This window comes from Garra rufa, chromosome 24 (genome assembly GCF_049309525.1).
Source record: "Garra rufa chromosome 24, GarRuf1.0, whole genome shotgun sequence".
NCBI classification, from domain to species: Eukaryota; Metazoa; Chordata; class Actinopteri; order Cypriniformes; family Cyprinidae; genus Garra; species Garra rufa.
In genome coordinates, this window is record NC_133384.1 from 7899674 (window position 1) to 7920968 (window position 21295).

At 37.5% G+C, this 21295-nt stretch overlaps 1 protein-coding gene across 2 annotated transcripts in view; it reads right to left on the bottom strand.

The window, feature by feature from the left end:
- The window catches only part of f13a1a.2 (coagulation factor XIII, A1 polypeptide a, tandem duplicate 2), a 41359-nt gene that overhangs the window by 1256 nt on the left and 18808 nt on the right, over positions 1 to 21295 (bottom strand). The window lies entirely within an intron of this gene.

The window sequence follows — 21295 nt, forward strand, 5'->3', positions numbered from 1 at the left end:
CCACATCATTCATCACATACTCCTGTCGGTCTTCCTCTTTGTCCATGTACACATGATCCGCTGAGTAGCAACACATACAATATGCATGCATCATTACATGTGTAATAAGTTGAAAATGGTCCAATGATGGCCTCAAGCAAATATAGACTTATCAAAGACCTGTTGTAACAGTTGAAATCAAAAGTTTAAGTTGGCTTTTTAGAATCTGCAAAATGTTAATTATTTTACCAAAATAAGAGGGATCATACAATATGCATGTTATTGTTTATTTAGTACTGACCTGAATAAGATATTTCACATAGATATAGTCCACAAGAAAATAATAGTTTAATTTATAAAAATGACCCCGTTCAAAACATCCCATTGATCCTTAATACTGTGTTATTACCTGAATGATCACCAACTGTTTTTTGTTTTGTTTTGTTTAGTGAAAGTTAATGTGTCAAGTTCACGAGTCCCTTGTTTGTCCTGAACAGTTAACCTTCCTGCTGTTCTTCAGAAAAATCCTTCTGGGATCCCACAAATTCTTTGGGTTTCCAGCATTTTTGTGTATTTGAACCCTTTCCAACAAAAACTGTTTTTTTTGAGATCCATCTTTTCACACTGAGGACAACTGAGGGACTCATATGCAACTATTACAGAAGGTTGAAACGCTCACTGATGCTCCAGAAGGAAAAATTACATTTTTGAACAGAATGAAGATGTGTACATTTTTCTTATTATGCCTAAATATCTTTTTTTTTTTTTTTAGTACTGCCCTTCAGAGGCTACAGAAGATAGCTACATGTTTCCCAGAAGACAAATTTACCCTGATCTCCAAATACAAAAAGTTTTCAATTAATTCTTAATGCATTGTGTTTCCTTTTGGTGCATCAGTGAGCGTTTGAACCTTCTGTAATAGTTGTATATGAGTCCCTCGGTTGTCCTCAGTGTGAAAAGATGAATCTCAAAATCATACAGTCTTTGTTGGAAAGGGTTCAAATACACAAAAATGCTGGAAACCCAAAGAATTTGTGGGATCCCAGAAGGATTTTTCTGAAGAACAGCAGGCAGGTTAACTGTTCAAGATAAACAAGGGATTTATGAACAACTATCACTAAACAAAAACACAGCTGTGGATCATTCAGGTGACAACACAGTATTAAGAATCAAGTGTACGTAAACTTCTGAACAGGGTCATTTTTATAAATTTACTTTTGTGGACTATATGTAAACATCTTTTATGTGAAATATCTTATTCAGGTCAGTACTAAATAAACTATAACATGCATTTTGTATGATCTCTCTTATTTTGTAAAAATAATTAACATTTAGCAGATTCTGAAAGGGGGGTGTAAACTTTTGACCACAGTTACAGTTGTACTTACCAGGGTCCCAAGGATTGAACAGCACATAGAAATCAGTGTCAGGGTTCCTCTCAGTGCGTTGCTTTCCCAAATCAGTCACCACTGCTACAAAGGTGCGGAAGCGGCCAATGATGCAGGTGGCATCTGGTGTTATTCCCACTGTCACATCATTGCCTTGGATTTCCACCACACGACCCTTCCAGTTTCCATTGCGTTTCCCTTTTCCGATGGACACAGTGATGTAGGTGCCCTTGTTTTCATCAGGTGAACTGCCTGCAATGAGCATATCAGCAGATTGTATCTGTGCTAGGCTGTGGAGATATTTAATATACTGCTTCTTTCTTCATTACAGATGCTTTGTGTAGTTTATCATGTATTAAAATGAATAATTAAATGCAGAAGCTCACCAATCAGGAACTCCATCTGCACATCATCCTGCTCTTTGTTGAAGGCCCGGTCTAGTTTGATGATGATGGTGAACTCTTTATTTCTGCGCACAATGAGAGTGGGACTCTTGTACTTGTCAGTTTGGTGGTCTTTTTTGTTCTCCGTTACACGCATGTCAAGGCTCAGTACTGAGAGCCCTGCAGCTTGTGTTTCTAAAACAAATAACATACTTTCACAGACTGTACAAACATTGGAAATTTTTAGGTGCTCAACAGCACATTCAAATGCAAACATGGACAAGACTTTACCTTCATCAGGGGGTCCCCTTGGCATCAGAAATTCAAAAGTCTCATACTCAGGTAGGTTAAACTCCTCTGAGTTTGAGTTGGCAATGGTAATACGGCCGCGTTGGACTTCCCAGGGATGAGTGGGGTAGGATAGAAGTGGCATGATGTTAACCTAGAGGACAGATCATATTAATGTTACAAAACTACAGACATATTATACAGAGAGTCCTTTAGGTAGGGCTTCGAGTCATTTCCTTGCTTCCTTGGGAATCAAGGAATCGATTCTTATTTCTTAACACCTTGGAAGCAAGAAATTGATTCCAAAAAGTTATGGAAAAAGTTGAAGTTCAGTTCAATAATGCTAACCGAAAACCTTTTCTTTTTGACAGATTATTTTAATAAATGCATTTGCAGCAATTATTTTATGCTTTCACGTACATGTTTATTTGTGTTATGGTATGTCTGCTGAAACATTCAAACAGATGTTTCAGCACTTGCTGACGAATTAACTGGAAAGTGAATGAGGTTTGTTCTGTGATCCTTTGATCACAGCCTACGACTTGGACACGTTTCCTGCAATGCATTTTTGCACCTAAACATTGATAGCGTTGATGCACAAAAGTGCATTCGTTTTAAGTGTCTAAAGTACATAAATAGAATAAGCTAGAATAAGCTCCATGATTTAGCTTAAAATGTGACACTGGCTTGTCTGTTGTCCACAAAAGAAGGTTTGAAGCATCACTTCGGACTACATAAAGAGATAATAAATGTTGATAATAACCAGTTTTGGGGGTAACGCTTTACAAATAACACAAGTTACATAATAATTTATTACACTGGAAGTCTTCTAAACCTCCTCCCACTGTCTCATGGTTGGAAGATTTGATGTCTTTCCTATATACTGAAAAAATTAAGGGTTTTTGAATGTTCTTGTTTACCCTTAGTTATTGTTAAAAAAAAATCTGTAAATTATTGATATTGTGGTATTTTTGGTAGATTCAACAAAAATAATTAATAAAAAAAAGTTACATAATAATTTTACTTTTTTTTAACTAGTAAAGTAACACATTACTTTTTACTTGAAAGAAAATGTCTGAGTTACTTTTTTAAATAAGTAACGCCAGTTACTTTTTTTTCCCCCATTTATTGATTGAAAGCTTTCCTGTCCCCATGTTGAGAGAAATTGTGAGTCAGATGTTACTTTAGTTCTAGACTAAATGTGAACATGCATTAATTCATCTCACTCACAAAAAAAAAACAGATACAGCATTCCTCAAAATGAATAATAACAGTGAAAACCAACGCAAACCTGCAATAATTAAATATGATAAATAATACAAATATCCTTTATGTATTTAATCCCATTTTATTAACCAATGTCTTTGCTGCCGATCTTCGATGATCCAATTCATCCATACTAATAAGCACAAATTACTCCAGATAATCTAACATTTATTTTCCTTTTTTTATTTCTAAAGAGTTTACATTTTTTTCTGCGGTCTACTGTTCAGACATCAATTTACTTTTCTCTAATCCTGAGGCTTTTGGTCTAAAAATAGTGTACTGGCTATCACAAAGTTTTCTGAGTTTACATGTGTTTCCACTAGATGGCGCTTGTGCGCTTAGAAACTCACTTATTTCGGTAACTTTTATTAGCTTAATTTGTATAATTTTATATTTTGGTTATTTTTATAATGTTTATTGTGATTTCTATATTCAATTTTTTGTTTGCTCAACTAAGTCTGATTCTTTCTAAGAGTTTTTGGTTATGTGTTATTTTATTCCCATTCTGCCTTTGTTTGGCACTTCCTGTTTGTGTCATCTGCATGGTGAGATGGAAGGATGCTATCCTCGAAAGGTTTAAAGTGCTTTTCTTTACAATCATAAGTCATCCAATCAAGAATCCCAAAGATATATCCCCTCTCTTAGTTTACAAGCAGGCAAAAGTGGTATGTGGATGTATTTTTGTTCATTTATGAGTTTAAAATCATATGCATGTTTTATGTCTAATTGAATGTGTGACTGATGTTATATAATCGTCCTGTTTATTTAGTTCTACGGTGTTGGTGTTGATGTCCGTGTCGATGAGTGCATTAAACATCTGTAAAGGAACCTCAGCCTTCGCGTTGTGACTAAGGGCGGCATAGTAGAACACTTCACTGCGTCGGTGAAGGCTAAGATCATCAGATGGTAAAGCTGCAGGCAGAAGTCGGCCAGCAAGAGGCAACAGATGTTGGATAAGGGAAGTACAACGTTCAAAACGACCGCTATTGAATGACTGAAGCAGCAGTGGGCAAGTAAAGGCTGAACAAAGCAAGCACTTTTAAGTTAGTGACTTGGAAGCAGCGCAAGGGTTTGTGAACTGTTGCTTAAGTCTCAATTGCGCTGGTATTTCCATCCTCCTCATTCCTCATGATAAAAATGGACATTGTCTAATAATTGTTGGCTTATTAAGAAACTACAAGGACTAAATAGACAAACAAATGTGTTGTATTATTGAGAAAGACTTAAGTTGAAATTTTCTGTTGAAGTTTTGTGTACTTTATAATTCTGAGTATTAACATTTCACAGGTTGAATTTGCTTCTGCTACTTTAAAGATCTATAGTTTAGAATTTACATGGTTGAATCACACAAGTCTAAATGAGAGAGTTCTTGCACTAAAACCTTTAACTGTTTTTTAAATATCACATTATAGTGCAATACAAAATTGACATGTCCGATTCAAGTGAAAAAACAAAACTTTCAACTAAAGAAGCTATCTGTGCAGATTCTACAGACCAAGATGCAGAGCAGGTTATCCCACCACAGCAGGCTGATATAGCTGAGCATGTTGAAGTGGCTGCACAGGTACAACAACCTCAGGTGGGCGCAGATAACACACGATTCCCAGATGTTAGAAGAAGTCAGCGTGTACGCATGCTCACTGAAAAGGGTAAAACATTGCAAGATGCTAGACTGAACAACCTAAAAGGAAGCTTTGAACAGAAGTATAGAAGGTGGAAGTTTCACATCAATGGTTTGAAAAGAGCCATGAAGAACAAAGATGATGCAGATTTGATTACTGAAGTTGTGAGCACCATTAATGCCATTCAGTCTGAGATCGACCATATTTATGGTGACATAAGAAGTCTCGCGAGCCCTGAACCAGAAATTCGGAGAAAAAATGACACTTGTCTTGCCATTTCAAGCACTGCAAATAAAAAGGCTCAACTCTTTCTCAATGGAGATCCTGAGAATATACCCTGGCCTGATTCAGATTCTGTGTTTGAAGCCACTGTGTCCAGCATTATCTCAGCAACCTCCAGTAAGTCGAAGTCTGTTTCTAAGATGTCCAGTCAAACTTCCCATGATTCTTTACAGAAAAGACAAGAAGCAGCGGCCGAAGTAGCAGCTACACAGGAGGTGATTAAAATAATGAAGACACAACATCAATATGAAGAAGAAATCAGGAAACTTGAGGCAGAGGATAAAAGGTTAACGGCTGAGAGAGAAGCTCAAGAAAGGGAAATTGACGCAGAGAATGCAAGAAAAAGAGCCCAATTTATCTCAGAAAGTAATGTCAGGAAAATAAGGTTGGAAGAGAAGAAAAAGGAAGTAGAACGATTGGAAGAACTAAAAAGATATAATGCAGCTCAAGCAAGGCTACAAGTGTATGCTGAAAACATAGATGATGATGAGGGAAAAACGCATTCTGCTCCAACTCTACAACTAAAACAAGAAGACTACCTCCCTCAACGAAGCATTCCTATTTCTCTCTCGCAGCCAGTCATGCTTACTCAAGTCACTGCTCCTTTAAATCAACCTTCTTATTGTCATCAAAGGGTACCACTAACTCAAGCTTATGTATCTCAGTCAGATGCATTAACTTCTTCCAATGATGCCTCTAATGATCTTGTGAGGGCACTCGCTGAAGCCATTACAGCCAATAGGATTCCAATTCCAGAACCTGTTGTTTTCTCAGGAGAACCTCTAAAGTATAATGATTGGAAACTCTCCTTTCAGACTTTAATTGATCGCAAGAACTTGCCAGCCCAAGAAAAGCTCTTCTTTCTACGCAAGTATGTGAGTGGCCCAGCCAAGAAAGCTATTGAAGGGCACTTTCTTGTTGGAACTGAAGCGGCTTACATGGCTGCCTGGAACATACTTGAAGACAGGTTTGGTAATCCATTTGTAGTTGGCAAGTCGTACCGTGACAAAATACAATCATGGCACAAGATTGCTACCAAAGATACCAAAGATCTCCGGGAATTTGTAGATTTCCTGAGCAGCGTTGAATCAGCCATGCCTTATGTTCAAGGTTTACAAGCTCTGAATGACTGTGTTGAAAATCAAAGGATATCAGCCAAATTGCCAGAGTGGTTGAGTTCACGTTGGAATAGAGCAGTCACTAAGTTCCAAGATGAATACAAAAGATTTCCTGATTTCAAATACTTTGTCGAATTTCTCAATAAGGAAGCCAGAATTGCATGCAATCCTATCACCTCACTGCAAGCAATAAAACCAGTTGAACAAGAGAGATTCAAGCAAACTGATCAGGATCATTCTAAGTTTCAACGGAATCGCAACTCAAGTGCTAAGACATTTACCACTAGTTCCAGTGAAAGGACTAGCTTCATGTGTGTCTTTTGTAAGAGACATGGCCACACTCTTCATAAGTGTCGCAAGATTATGGAAAGACCAGTTGAAGAAAGATTGAAGTTTGTACAGTCTGAGAAATTGTGCTTTGGCTGTCTTAAGGCTGGTCATAACTCTAAAGGCTGCACCTCTAGGAGTGTGTGTGAAAAATGCGACAAGTATCATCCAACGTGCTTACACCAGGATAGAGTAAATAAAGGTCCAAGACAAAGAGATAGAGTCAATCAAGATCAGTCAAGGACTAATCAAGACTCTGCAGACAGAACAACTGAATCACAGAGGATACAAGAGCCTATGCCTGCGACTTCAAACAGAGTGATTCGAGAGAGGAATGGCACTTACACTTCATCTATCGTTCCAGTATATGTTTCAACCATAGTGGAACCAGGGAAGGAGATTTTAGTGTACGCCTTACTCGATACCCAAAGTGACACAACTTTCATTTTGAAGGACACAGCTGAGACACTGGATGCTGAAAAGGAGCCAGTCAAACTCAAGATTTCTACAATAACTTCCAAGACGAAGGTCGTGTCCAGTCACAAATTGAATGGTCTACAAGTAAGAGGCATTAAGTCCAAAGTGAAAATTCAACTTCCAACGACCTATACTAGAGACTATATACCTGCAAATAGATCTCATATACCCACCTGTGAAACTGCTAAGAACTGGCCTCACTTAGAACATCTGGTAGATGAAATGGCTCCTGCACTTGATTGTGAAATAGGATTGTTAATAGGCTATAACTGTCCTCAAGCCTTACTCCCCAGAGATGTAATCAGAGGTAGCGAAGATCAGCCTTTCGCACAAAGATCTCTATTAGGCTGGAGTATCATTGGATGTAACCACTCTGGTGGTGACTATGAAGATGAAATAGGCGTGAGTCATAGGATTATTATGAAGCAAGTTTTACCAGCTGGCGAACCTTCTCACAAGTTCAAGTCTAAAGTCTGCTTCATACACAGGAACAGGGTTAAGGAGATGATCACTCCAGCAGAGATATTGAAGGTTTTTGAGTCAGACTTTGCAGAGAGGAATAATGAAGAAGTTTCTACATCACAAGAAGACCTACGGTTTCTGGCAAAGTTAAATAAGGGCATTACGCAACTGCAAGATGGGCACTATGAGATGCCATTGCCTTTTAAGGGTGAAAGACCGGACTTGCCGAACAATAAAGTGTGTGCAGAGCGTCGACTCAAGTCCTTGGAGAAGCGTTTGAAGAGAGATGAACAATACTTCAAGGATTACCTAGCTTTCATGAAGGACGTAATATCAAGAGGTGATGCTGAAAAGGTCCCCGAGATAGAGTTAAGCAATCAACCAGCATGGTATATCCCTCACCATGGGGTTTATAACCCACAAAAGCCAGGCAAAATCCGCATTGTCTTTGATTGTTCTGCAAGGTTTCAGAATACTTCTTTGAATGAGAATCTGTTGACTGGGCCCGATCTCACAAATAACCTTGTTGGAGTCTTGTGTCGCTTCCGGAAAGGGAAGGTGGCCATCATGTGTGATGTGGAGCGTATGTTCCATCAGTTTTCTGTTGCCCCAAAGGATCGTGACTACCTCAGGTTCTTGTGGTGGGAAGAGGGCAACATGGAAGCTCCACCATCAGTTTTTCGCATGAAGGTCCACTTGTTTGGAGCTGCCTCCTCGCCTGGATGTGCAAACTTTGGGCTTAAGTACCTTGCCGCAAAAGGTGAAGGCAAATTTAATCAAGACACAGTGAGGTTTATTCAGCGTAATTTTTATGTTGATGATGGCTTGGCCAGTGTGGACACGGAAGCAGAAGCCATCCAGCTGGTGAAGGAAGCCAGGGATCTCTGCAATACTGGGAAGCTCCGCTTGCACAAATTCATCACCAACAGCAAGAGGGTAATTACCACAATCCCAAAAGAGGAATGCACTGAAGGTGCAACTGACTTTGATTTGGCCCTAGGAGAACCTAAAATAGAAAGGGCATTAGGAGTCCATTGGTGCGTAGCTTCCGACGAGTTCCATTTCAGAGTGCTAGTAAAGGAAAACCCTTTCACTAGAAGAGGAGTGCTGTCTACAGTTGCTTCCATTTTTGATCCTCTTGGATTCGTTGCTCCCTTCATTTTGGTTGGGAAGAGGATCTTACAAAGTATGTGTACTGACAAAATAGGCTGGGACGAACCACTTCCTGATGACCTCAAACCGCATTGGGAAGCCTGGCTACAAGACCTCCATAACTTGGCCTTGGTAAAGATACCTCGTTGTTATGTGCCATCAACATTTAAAGATGACCAGCAATATGAGTTACACCATTTTGCTGATGCCAGCATGTCAGGATATGGGGCATGTTCATACCTCAGAACTGTGACCAAGTCTGATGAAGTCCACTGCACTCTCGTTATGGCTAAATCAAGAGTTGCCCCAACGAAGGTAACGACAATTCCAAGATTGGAGCTCTCAGCTGCAGTTGTAGCCACAAGAATTGGTGATCTGCTCAAAAGAGAGCTAGAATTACATGGTGTCTGTGAATACTACTGGACCGATTCCAAGGTTGTTCTTGGTTATATTAATAACGATGCAAGACGGTTCCACGTGTTTGTAGCCAACCGAATTCAGCAGATCAGGACAAGTACCGAGTCTAGTCAGTGGAGACATGTTGTTTCGGATAAAAACCCAGCTGACCATGCTTCTCGTGGGCTCACTGTAAAGGAACTCATGGAATCTAACTGGTTTACTGGTCCAAGTTTCCTATGGCAAAGAGAACTCCCTAAGGAAGACATTAAGGTGGGAGAGGTTGATGAAGGAGACCCAGAACTCAAAAGGGCACAGGTTCTTACAACCAAGGCAAAGGAACAGACTCCTCTGTTGGATCGCCTGCAAAGGTTTTCGGATTGGAAGAGGGCAGTAAAAGCCATAGCCAGACTCAAACGTTGTGCAAGGAGAGTGAAGGGTTTAGTGGAAAAATCCAACAAAGCCACAACACTTGAAGAAAGAAAGGATGCTGAGCAATTTATAATTCGTATGATTCAAGAAGAAGTGTTCAGTGAGGAAATGAAAACTCTAAGACAAGGGAAGGAAGTTAATTCAAGTCAGACCAATAAGTTGTACAAGTTAAGTCCGTTTATTGATCGTCATGACATCTTACGGGTAGGAGGAAGACTGACACAGGCTGAGCTTCACCCTCATGTCAAACATCCAGCCATTCTTCCTAAATGTCATCATGTATCTCATCTACTCATAAAACACTTCCATGAGAAAGTGCAACATCAAGGTCGAGGTATGACCTTAAATGAAATTCGCTCCAATGGTATTTGGATTTTGGGATGCAGTAGTGAAGTGTCATCTCTTATCTACAAATGCGTAAAGTGTAGGAAGTTACGGAAATGTAATCAGGAGCAAAAGATGGCTGATTTGCCACCGGAAAGGATGGAAACTACCCCTCCTTTTACCTATAGTGGCATGGACTGCTTCGGACCATTTTATGTAAAAGAGGGAAGGAGAGATTTGAAGAGATACGGACTCCTGTTTACCTGCATGTGTTCACGAGCCGTTCACCTTGAGGTACTAGATGATCTTAGCACTGATGCTTTTCTTAACGCACTGCGTTGTTTCATTGCAATACGTGGCAATGTAAGTCAGCTGTATAGTGATCAAGGTACTAATTTTATCGGTGCAAGGGGAGAGTTCCTGGATTTGATGAAGGGAATGGATCAAGAACGTGTGAAGGAGTTAGGCTGTACCTTCGTCATGAACCCGCCTGCTTCCAGTCACATGGGTGGTGTCTGGGAGAGACAGATCCGGACTGTAAGGTCTGTACTGACATCCATCCTAGACCAAGCTGCAACGAGACTGGACACTTCTTCCTTAAGAACATTCATGTATGAAGTGATGGCGATTATCAATAGTCGACCTTTGTCCTTAGAACACATCAATGATCCTGTGGGACCAGAACCATTAACGCCGAATCATATACTAACAATGAAGTCAACTATCATTGCACCACCTCCAGGAGAGTTTGTAAAGGAGGATCTCTATCTTCAGAAGAGATGGAAGAGAGTTCAGTTTCTGGCGAATGAGTTTTGGACCAGGTGGAGAAAAGAATATCTGTTGAGTTTGCAGCAGAGAAAAAAGTGGAATAAGAGCAGGAGAAATGCTAAGATAAATGATATTGTTCTGCTCCAAGATGACATGGCACCACGGAATCAGTGGAAGCTAGCCAAAGTAGTAGAAGTCTTCCCAGGCACTGATGGAAGGGTTAGAAGACTTAAACTTCTTGTTAGTGATGCAACACTGGATAGCAAGGGTACACGCATTAGCAAGTCAGTCTATCTTGAAAGACCCATACACAAAACAGTGTTATTACTTGAAGCTGAGTAAAGGGTTACGTCTTATGAGAGTGATCCAACCGAGTACGCTTAATGTGTACTAAATTTCTTATGAATGTTAAGTTCATGATGAGTTACTTGAATATTCATAATTTCTATTAAGAATCACACAATGTGATGGTGGGAGTGTACTGGCTATCACAAAGTTTTCTGAGTTTACATGTGTTTCCACTAGATGGCGCTTGTGCGCTTAGAAACTCACTTATTTCGGTAACTTTTATTAGCTTAATTTGTATAATTTTATATTTTGGTTATTTTTATAATGTTTATTGTGATTTCTATATTCAATTTTTTGTTTGCTCAACTAAGTCTGATTCTTTCTAAGAGTTTTTGGTTATGTGTTATTTTATTCCCATTCTGCCTTTGTTTGGCACTTCCTGTTTGTGTCATCTGCATGGTGAGATGGAAGGATGCTATCCTCGAAAGGTTTAAAGTGCTTTTCTTTACAATCATAAGTCATCCAATCAAGAATCCCAAAGATATATCCCCTCTCTTAGTTTACAAGCAGGCAAAAGTGGTATGTGGATGTATTTTTGTTCATTTATGAGTTTAAAATCATATGCATGTTTTATGTCTAATTGAATGTGTGACTGATGTTATATAATCGTCCTGTTTATTTAGTTCTACGGTGTTGGTGTTGATGTCCGTGTCGATGAGTGCATTAAACATCTGTAAAGGAACCTCAGCCTTCGCGTTGTGACTAAGGGCGGCATAAATAGAACTTTTTATATTAATAACAAACAAGCAAGTCCTGCTCGGATTAAAAAAGTAAAGCAAAAGTAACGTAACGCATTACTTTCCATAAAAAGTAACTAAGTAACGTAATTAGTTACTTTTTTAGGGAGTAACTCAATATTGCAATGCATCACTTTTAAAAGTAACTTTCCCCAACACTAATAATAAATAATGATGACTACTAATTATTTTCAGTAATTGTATTGTATTGTAAAAACTGCTGATGGTAAAATAATGTTAATTTCATCATATCATGAAGTCACAGTGAGATAAGGTAAACGTTCTTATGAGCTTTAAAAAAAAAGAAATAAATGAATAAAATCGGGATCAAATTACAACAGTGAAAAATCATTTACAGACTTGATTTCTAGGACCAGAAGATACATCAGCTATGGTATGGCAGGAGTAAACAAGGCTTTGTACTATAGGTCATAAATTGTAAACCACAAATAAAATGCCTTATAATGCTTAAAGTGTACAGAAAAACAGTTGAAAATGCCAATGAGTTGTTAAAAGTGTTGAACTCACAGTCTCTGTAGAAGAGTAGATGGTCTTCTGAGAAGCTCCAGACAAATGTGCCCATGAGGAGCCTCATTCTGATTAATATAGGCTCAGGACTTCCTCTTCCACTCGAGAAAAACACCTCCATGGAACCAGAGCAAGTCAAGAAGATCCCAGGATCAGGTCAGTCTGACACAAAAATCTGAACTTGCTTCTGATTTGTGATGACAACAGCATATTCCAGAACATCACTAACATAGATGAGTTGATAACATTAATATATGATAGAAATTAAAGTTATGAAGTGAGTTTAATTGTCCTTAAAGCTTTTTGGTTTGAAGTCCACTAAAACATTAATGATAAGACTTGCATTATAAGATGAAAGGTGTTTGAATTGAAGATAAAGAGGACAATCATGATTGATTGAGTGACATTTCACAGCAAATTTCATCGTAAAATTTGTGAATACAGATTAACACATGGCCATTTTAAATCACAATTAAAACATATAACATATACTTGCTTTATCAGCCACTGATCAGACAACAAGTGTTCAAGAACCATATGCTTTAGCACACCAGTATAAAAGCTTGAAAGATCATAAGAAACACATGCTGGAATATATGACATACATTTCTATTTTTATTTTAATTGTGGATATGATGGATAGGCCTATATGTGTATGCATATGCTGATCAATACCAAAGACATTCTATAAAACATCAACGTCATATTTTACTCAAAACGCATGTTATTTACAGTATATTTGTCCCAAAAGCCAGATTTTAGTATACTCATACTCTGTGCATGTATTGTCTTAATAAATAATTCTCGGTGTATGTGGTAAACTAACTTGCAACAAGCTAAATAGATTTTAGTGTAGCCTTACTTTTGTATCTTTCTTACTTTTTTCATTCCATGTTGTTTTAAATGCAACAACATGTCAATCCAAACTTAATGCTACTTCAAATGCAGCTTCTGTGCCAAGATAGATTTTGTTGATTGTTAACTGTATAGTGTCTTATTTTTCTAATTCAATTAACTGATTACATTTAAGAATTTAAAATAAAAGTTAACACATACAGTCAAGCCCGAAATTATTCATACCCCTGGCAAATTATGACTTAATGTTACTTTTACTCGACCAGCAAGTTTTGTTTTTTGTTGTTGTTTTTTTTTACCGGAAATGACACAGGCTTCTCCCAAAAGATAATAAGACGATGTACAAGAAGCATCATTGTGGAAAAAATATTACTCATCTTTTATTTACATTTGAACAAAATGTGGCATGTCCAAAATTATTCATGCCCTTCTCAATAATCAATAGAAAAGCCTTTTTTGTCTATTACAGCAATCAAACGCTTCCTATAAAAGCTGGTCTTTTTGCATGTCTCCGTTGGTCTGTCTGTCTTGAGATGTTGCCACCAGCAGAGCCCAGATTCATCAGGATGGCCTTGGTGGTAATCCTTGGATTCTGTTTTACCTCTCTCACTATCCTCCTGGCCAGCACAGGTGTCACTTTTGGCTTCTGACCACGTCCTCTGAGATTTTTCACAGTGTGGAACGTCTTGTATTTTTTAATAATACTTTGCACTGTAGCCACTGGAACTTCAAAACATTTAGATATGGTCCTATAGCCCTTTCCTGACTTGTGAGCAGCCACAATGCACATCCGCAGGTCCTCAGTGAGCACCTCAGTGTCTTAGCCATGACTGTCCACAAACCAACAGCAGAGAGCTTCTGTTTTTCACCTGTTGAGTTGATTAAAACAGCTGTTCCCAATAATTCAGGGTAATTAGGATGCTTTAGAACAGCGTGGACTATTTGGAATGGTATAGAACTTTGGATTTTCCCATTGACTGTGACAGTTTGCAAAGGGTATGAATAATTTTGGACATGCCACTTTTTGATCAAATGTAAATAAAAGCTGAGAAATATTGGTAACACTTTCTATGAAGCCCCTATTTATAATACTTTATAAGGGTATTTCTAAGGCACCATAATAAATGCACAATGCATTATAAAAAACTGTAATATGTTATATCATCTCATGAAAAATCATAACAACAATTATAATACTGTCACGGATTGGCCAGGTTCTTCCACCACTATCACCCAGCGATCACAATCACCTGAATACTGATCACACACACCTGCACCTAATCAGCCACACCCCTATAAGAGCACACACCACGCACCTCTCATTGTCCGGGCACGTTCCTACGAAGCGGACTCATTGTGCTTCTCTCCTCTAGTTCACAAAGATTACCTACCTGTTGCTGCTTACCTGTTCTTGTCCAATTCCAGTCTGTGCAGATCCATCCAGCTCTATCCACGGGGAGTGTGCGTCTGTCACCGATCCTGGATCCATTCAGCGGTGTGTGTGTCGTAAGTTTTCAGAAGACTCACTCAGCGAATCCACCTTCTCCTCCCGTCGTTCCTGCAAAGAAACCAGATCTTCATCAAACCATGGAATACATCAACGAACTATACAAGATTGAGATACTTACTCATTTGTGCACGTCATTCTCCTTCTGCTGCTCATCTGTTGAAAATAAACTGTTTAATATTCACTTACCTTCTTGTCCGTCTGCTTCCGTAACAAATACATTATAATACTTGAGTATTTGAGGTTAATAACTTTTTAGATTATGATTATTTTTAACACACAATGGACGTCATATTAAATCTACTTAATTAATAATGGACTATATCATATTACATTTATTTTTTAGATTATATTACATTTTATTTTGATGGTCCCCTTAGTCTATTGACTATAAGGCAAGGGAAGGCAAGTTTATTTATATAGCACATTTCATACACAATGGCAATTCAAAGTGCTGTACATAAAAGGAATTAAAATCATAATAGCATAAAAAATCATAAAAATTAAAAATAATAATCACAACAATAAAAACATAAAATTTAAGAACATTTAAGATTTAAGAATTGATTTAAAATTAATTAACACAGTAAAAATGATTATACATAAAATAATGCAATCTGTTCGGACGTAGCACAGTGCTCATTCAATAAACGCACAACTGTACAGATGAGTTTTGAGTCTGCATTTAAATGGGGCTAATGTATTAGCACATCTGATCTCTTCTGGAAGCTGATTCCAACTGTGGGTGGCATAATGGCTAAAAGCGGATTCCCCTTGTTTTGTGTGAACCCTTGATATTACTAACTGACTCGATCCTAGTGATCTGAGTTGTCTGTTAGGTTTATATTCAGTGAGCATATCTGCAAAGTATGTAGGTCCTAGGCCATTGAGTGCTTTATAAACAAGTAAAAGTACTTTAAAATCTATCCTAAACATAACTGGAAGCCAGTGTAGGGACCTGAGGACTGGTGTGATATGCTCTGATTTTCTGGTTCTAGTCAGAATCCTGGCAGCAGCGTTCTGGATGAGCTGCAGCTGTCTAATGGTATTCTTGGGAAGGCCAGTGAGGAGACCATTACAATAGTCCACCCTGCTTGTGATAAAGGCATGCACAAGTTTCTCCAAGTCTTGACGGGAAACAAAACATCTAATTCTTGCAATGTTTTTGAGATTAAAGTATGCTGATTTAGTTACTGCTTTGACATGGCTACTGAAACTGAGGTCTGACTCCAGAATCACACCCAGATTCTTGACTTGATTTTTTGTTTTTTGACCCCTAGCATCAAGGTATGCATTTACCTTATGAACTTCATCTTTGTTTCCAAATGCAATGACTTCTGTTTTCTCCTTGTTTAACTGAAGAAAGTTTTGGCACATCCAACTGTTAATTTCATCAATGCATTGGCAGAGAGAGTCAATGGGGCTGTAGTCATTTGGCGATAAGGCTAGGTAAATCTGGGTATCATCTCCATAGCTGTGATATGCAATTTGGTTCTTTCTCATTATTTGACTTAGTGGGAGCATATACAGGCTGAACAACAGCGGCGCCAGAATTGAGCCTTGTGGGACTCAATACTAACATAATAGCCTCTCCCTTCTAAGTATGACCTGAACCATTTGAGAACCATCCCAGAAAGCCCAACCCAGTTTTCCAGTCTATCTAGAAGAATGTTGTGATCGACAGAGTCGAACGCAGCACTGAGATCTAGTAATACCAGCACTGATATTTTGCCAGAATCAGAATTTAGTCGAATATCATTTATTATCTTTATGAGTGCTGTCTCTGTGCTATGATGTTGTCTGAAACCAGATTGGAAATGGTCCAGGTATCCATTTGAGTTTATGTAGTGGTTCAGCTGATTAAAAACAACCTTTTCAATAATCTTGCCTATAAAAGGAAGATTTGATATTGGTCTATAGTTGCTCAATATGGTGTTATCAAGATTTCTCTTTTTCAGAAGGAGCTTAACACCTGCAGTTTTCAGGGAGTTTGGAAAAGTCCAAGAAAGAAGTGAGGTGTTCACCACTTCTAAGAGATCTGCTTCTAAACAGTTAAGCACACTTTTGAAAAAAGATGTGGGAAGTGTGTCAAGGTGGCAGGTTGACGATTTGAGGTGCTGTACTATTTCTTCCAAAATGTTGCTATCGATTGCTTCAAAAGTAGACATAATGACTTCTTTTTGAAATTGCGGTCGAATCTGTCTGACCTCTGCATAACTTGAGGGTGAGCTTATTGTCTTTCTGATATTATTGATCTTCTCAGAAAAGAAGGAAGAAAACTCATCGCACTTGCTGTCGGAGAGCAGTTCACTAGGGATTTGACTAGGGGGGTTTGTTAGTCTCTCAACGGTAGCAAAAAGAGTGCGAGTGTTGTTTAAGTTGCTGTTTATAAGGTTTGAGAAGAACATTTGTCTAGCTTTACCTAGTTCAGCATTGAAAGCATGAAGGCTGTCTTTATAGATGCTATAGTGAATTTCGAGTTTCGTCTTCCGCCACATCCGCTCAGCTTTTCTGCATTGTCTTTTCATACTCTGTACTGCTGTTGATTTTCTCCACGGCGATTTCTGTTCGCCAGAAATTCTGATTTTTACAGGTGCGATGGCATCAAAGACATTCTTAACTTTTGAGTCAAAGGACTCCAGGAGAAGATCAACAGAGTCTGCAGAAATGCTTGGCATTGAAGATATAGCCTTCATAAATAGCACACTAGTGTTATTGTTAATGCATCTCTTTCTGACAGAGACAGATCTAGATTCAGTGGTAGCAGAGATCAATATATCTAAGAAAATACAGAAGTGATCAGATAGTGCTACATCCTTGATAACAGTGGATGAAATGTTTAGACCCTTACTGATGAGTAAATCAAGAGTGTGTCCACGATTGTGTGTAGGCCCATGCACATGCTGAATCAGGTCAAAAGTGCTCAAAACCGTGATAATTTCTTTTGTGGTTTTGATTTCTGTATTTTCTATAAGCTTAAACTTTCCAACTACATGTCAACTAACACTCCTTAGAGTATTAGTAGACTTAGGTTAAGATAGGCTATAGGTAGAAGGTTCACATACTTGAAAAGTTACTAATAATATAATATAATATTTTGTCTTTTCGGGAAACTTCAAAATTTAGTGTTAGCATACATTTATATAATAATTACTGCTAGCTGACATGGAGTTGCAGAGTTACTTATCAAAAGCTGTCTAAAGGGTACTATCAAAATAATCAAACTGATAATACAAATGTGTCATTACACATTCATCTGATCTGATGCCTGATCAGTCCCTCCAGAAAAACGCGGCGTTTTTTTGTGATTGTTGCGGGCAAAAATTCTTGATTATGCGGCACGTTTTCTTAAAAAATGCGATTGAATATGCGGGATATTTATGCAATTTTATGCAATGAAATTGCGGGAACTTGCAAAAACTGCGGGAACTTGCAAAAACTGCGGGAACTTGCAAAAACTGCGGTTTGGTGAAAAAGAGAGAAAAAAGTGATTCCCCCAACACACTTATTGCCAGATGTAGCACCGACCGTAAGGGGTGAATTTCGTTATTCTGGACTCAATTATAATTATAACATCAACTACTCCACCCTGGGAATCTCTCCCAGAGAAATAATGGTCAAAGACACCCAGGTCTGTTCCCACAAGAATAGAGCAGAGACGTGAATATAGAAAAAAAGATACAATATTTTATTATTACTGGGATAAAAGCTAAACACAGAGACACAATGAAGGACACAAGGGGTTAATATGGCTTCCAAATCAAAACAAAAAAAAAATAAACAAATTAGACAAATCAAAAGTAACACATCAGATGGCAAGGAGAAATAACCAACCTACCCCAATTCCACTTCACTACGCACTTCAAACGTACACTAATGTACTCATTTCACCACAAACACACGTGTATTCAGATGACACGTGTAAAAATCAGAAGAACAAAATCACTCAGTGAACAAGGGTACCCATTAACATGGACCTAGAGTGGTCAGCACTCCTTAGCCCGTCCAACAAAATTAACAAAATCAACATCAAATTGACACAAATCAATAACCACACACACACACACACACACACACACAAAGAATACAATCAAATAGTCATAAGTCAAAATCATCTAAACACGAAAAAAAAAAAAAAAAAAAAAATCAAATGACCATAAATCAAATCAAATCAAATCAATTAAAAAAAAAAAAAAAAAAAAAATTGATCAACAAAAATAGAAAAGCAACAAAATAACAGATGCAATCACATTACACCTGGTCCATCAACAATATACACACAACAAAATTTACTCCATAAGATCACGCAAACTCACAACCCTTAGTACCGATTTCTCACGCTCACACACTCGTACATATACACACTCGCACACGCTTCCAACAATAAACAAACAGACCACACTCAAACCACTCACATCAACTTATAATTTCATCCACACAACAATCTAATGGTACCATACGAACCCCACAAACACAGTCCTCCAGTTGAAACAGTGCGGGGATGGCCAAACGGCCACACGGATTAATATTCGGGTCTCACAATCTCTCGATGTCCAATACACTAGATGTGGACTGGTCAGGCTCGCGAAAATGAAGTGAGGCAAGACAGAACGTCGCGGCAACGCGCGACCACAATAGTAGGCTACTCGAAAGAACGAAGACAAAGACCCAAACGGAAATGGGATTATGAAATCATGCAAGCCCGCATATTTTGCGCGCGGAAATCTGCAATTTATGCGGCGAAAGTGCGGCGTATTTGAAAAAATGCGTCCCCCGCATAAATATGCGGACTTTGGCTGATTATGCATGGAATCATGCGATCGCATAATCGCGTTTTTCTGGAGGGACTGCCTGATCTTAGGGTTCTTTGGGAAATATTATTAGAATTATTTATAAGTGGTCTTTGTATGCTTTAAGTAAAGTGACATGAGTAACATGGCAAGATATGAGACTTATAATACGTTATAACGATGATGATTCTTAAAAGCTATAACCACAAATAAGTAAAAATTATAATACATTAAAACTGTTCTTATGAATACTAATGAGATGATATAACATATTATGAAGCATATTGCATTCATTATAATGCCCTAAGAATACCCTTATAATGTATTATAAATACAGGCTTCATAGAAAGTGTTACCGAATTTTTTTTTTTTTCTACAATGATGCCTCTTGTACATCATCTTATTATCTTTTGGGAGAAGCCTGTGTTATTTCCGGCCAAAAAAAAAAATGCTGGTTGAATGAAAGTAACTTTAAGTCAGAATTTGCCAGGGGTATGAATAAGAATATTTGATAATGATTAGAGAAAAAAATCTCTAAAAATGACCATGGAAATAAATTTAAGGGGGCAAAAATTGCCCCTTAATGTAAAAAATATGTTTTTGTCACTGATCAAATGTAGGCCTATAACTTCAATGAACTCTAGGTCTATTTTTAGATGAATAGTTTAATCGCGATACTTTATAGATAAACTGTAAATCTCTACATCACAATGCATCAAACTAAAAGTCAGGAGGTTTAAGTTGCTAAATTAGGCTAAATGAACTATTACAAATGTAATTTACATAAATATATATTGTTCTGTTGGATATTAGGAAGTGGCTCAAGGGCATGTCAATGAGTTGTATTGACATGAAAATACAAGGAAGTGAAACTTGTGACATGCTGGCATTATTTAAGGCATTTGACCTAAATGAGAGGTTATGTTGTTCTGTTCCACATATTTCACCTAAACTTCATGAGAAGTTAACAATGCATAATTAATAACTTTATAACAACAATAAGAAAGAAATGGACATTTTTATAGAAATATAATGTCAAACATCCCTTCTGGGAATGGAATTTTACTGTTTATTGCTGTAAATCAGGGATTACTTTGAATCCCTTCATTTTAAATGTTAAGTACAGTATGTAAAGTTTTAAGTTAATATTTCAGTAATTTAACAACACCTGATGACAGTTAAAGGTCACATGATATGCAGGTAAATAAATAAAATATGTAATTTTTTTATTTTTTTTTTTATTAATTTACCTTTTTTATCATTTTATTAACCCCTGTTGTTAAGCAAGCATGCATTGTTAAAAAAATGTTTTATGAGTTGGAAATATTATTAGAGTATGTTTTAGAAGTAATTTCAGTCGTTCAAATATTAAAAATTTCATGTTTAATTAAATGTGTTACTTGCCATTTTTAGTAATTCAAGAAATTTACTAGCAATTTCTTAGATGTTTTCAAAAAAAGTTTTTACTAAAACTTTGTCAAAGCTTTTTTTTTATTGCACCCCTTTGTAGGAACTAGAGATATTAGCTAAATGAAAGGATTTAACAGACAGTGGTGACCCAGGCAATATGCCATTGGCTGAACAATTTAGTTTGTTATGGTTATACAAACAGTCAGTTATAAACAGTAAGAGAACAGTTATTGCAGCAATAATGCAGCACTTGATAAAACACTTTTATAGCAGAATATATTGGAGTATAGATCATAGTATTTCATTGTTTTTCACTTACAGGGGTTTAATTATTTGTTTTGTGCATTTAGGAATTTTAAATTAAATGTTAATGCTGTTTTTATTAGATGTCATAAACTAACAGTGAACAACAATATTTAACAGTATTTATTAAATTAGCTTACTTTTAATTTCTAA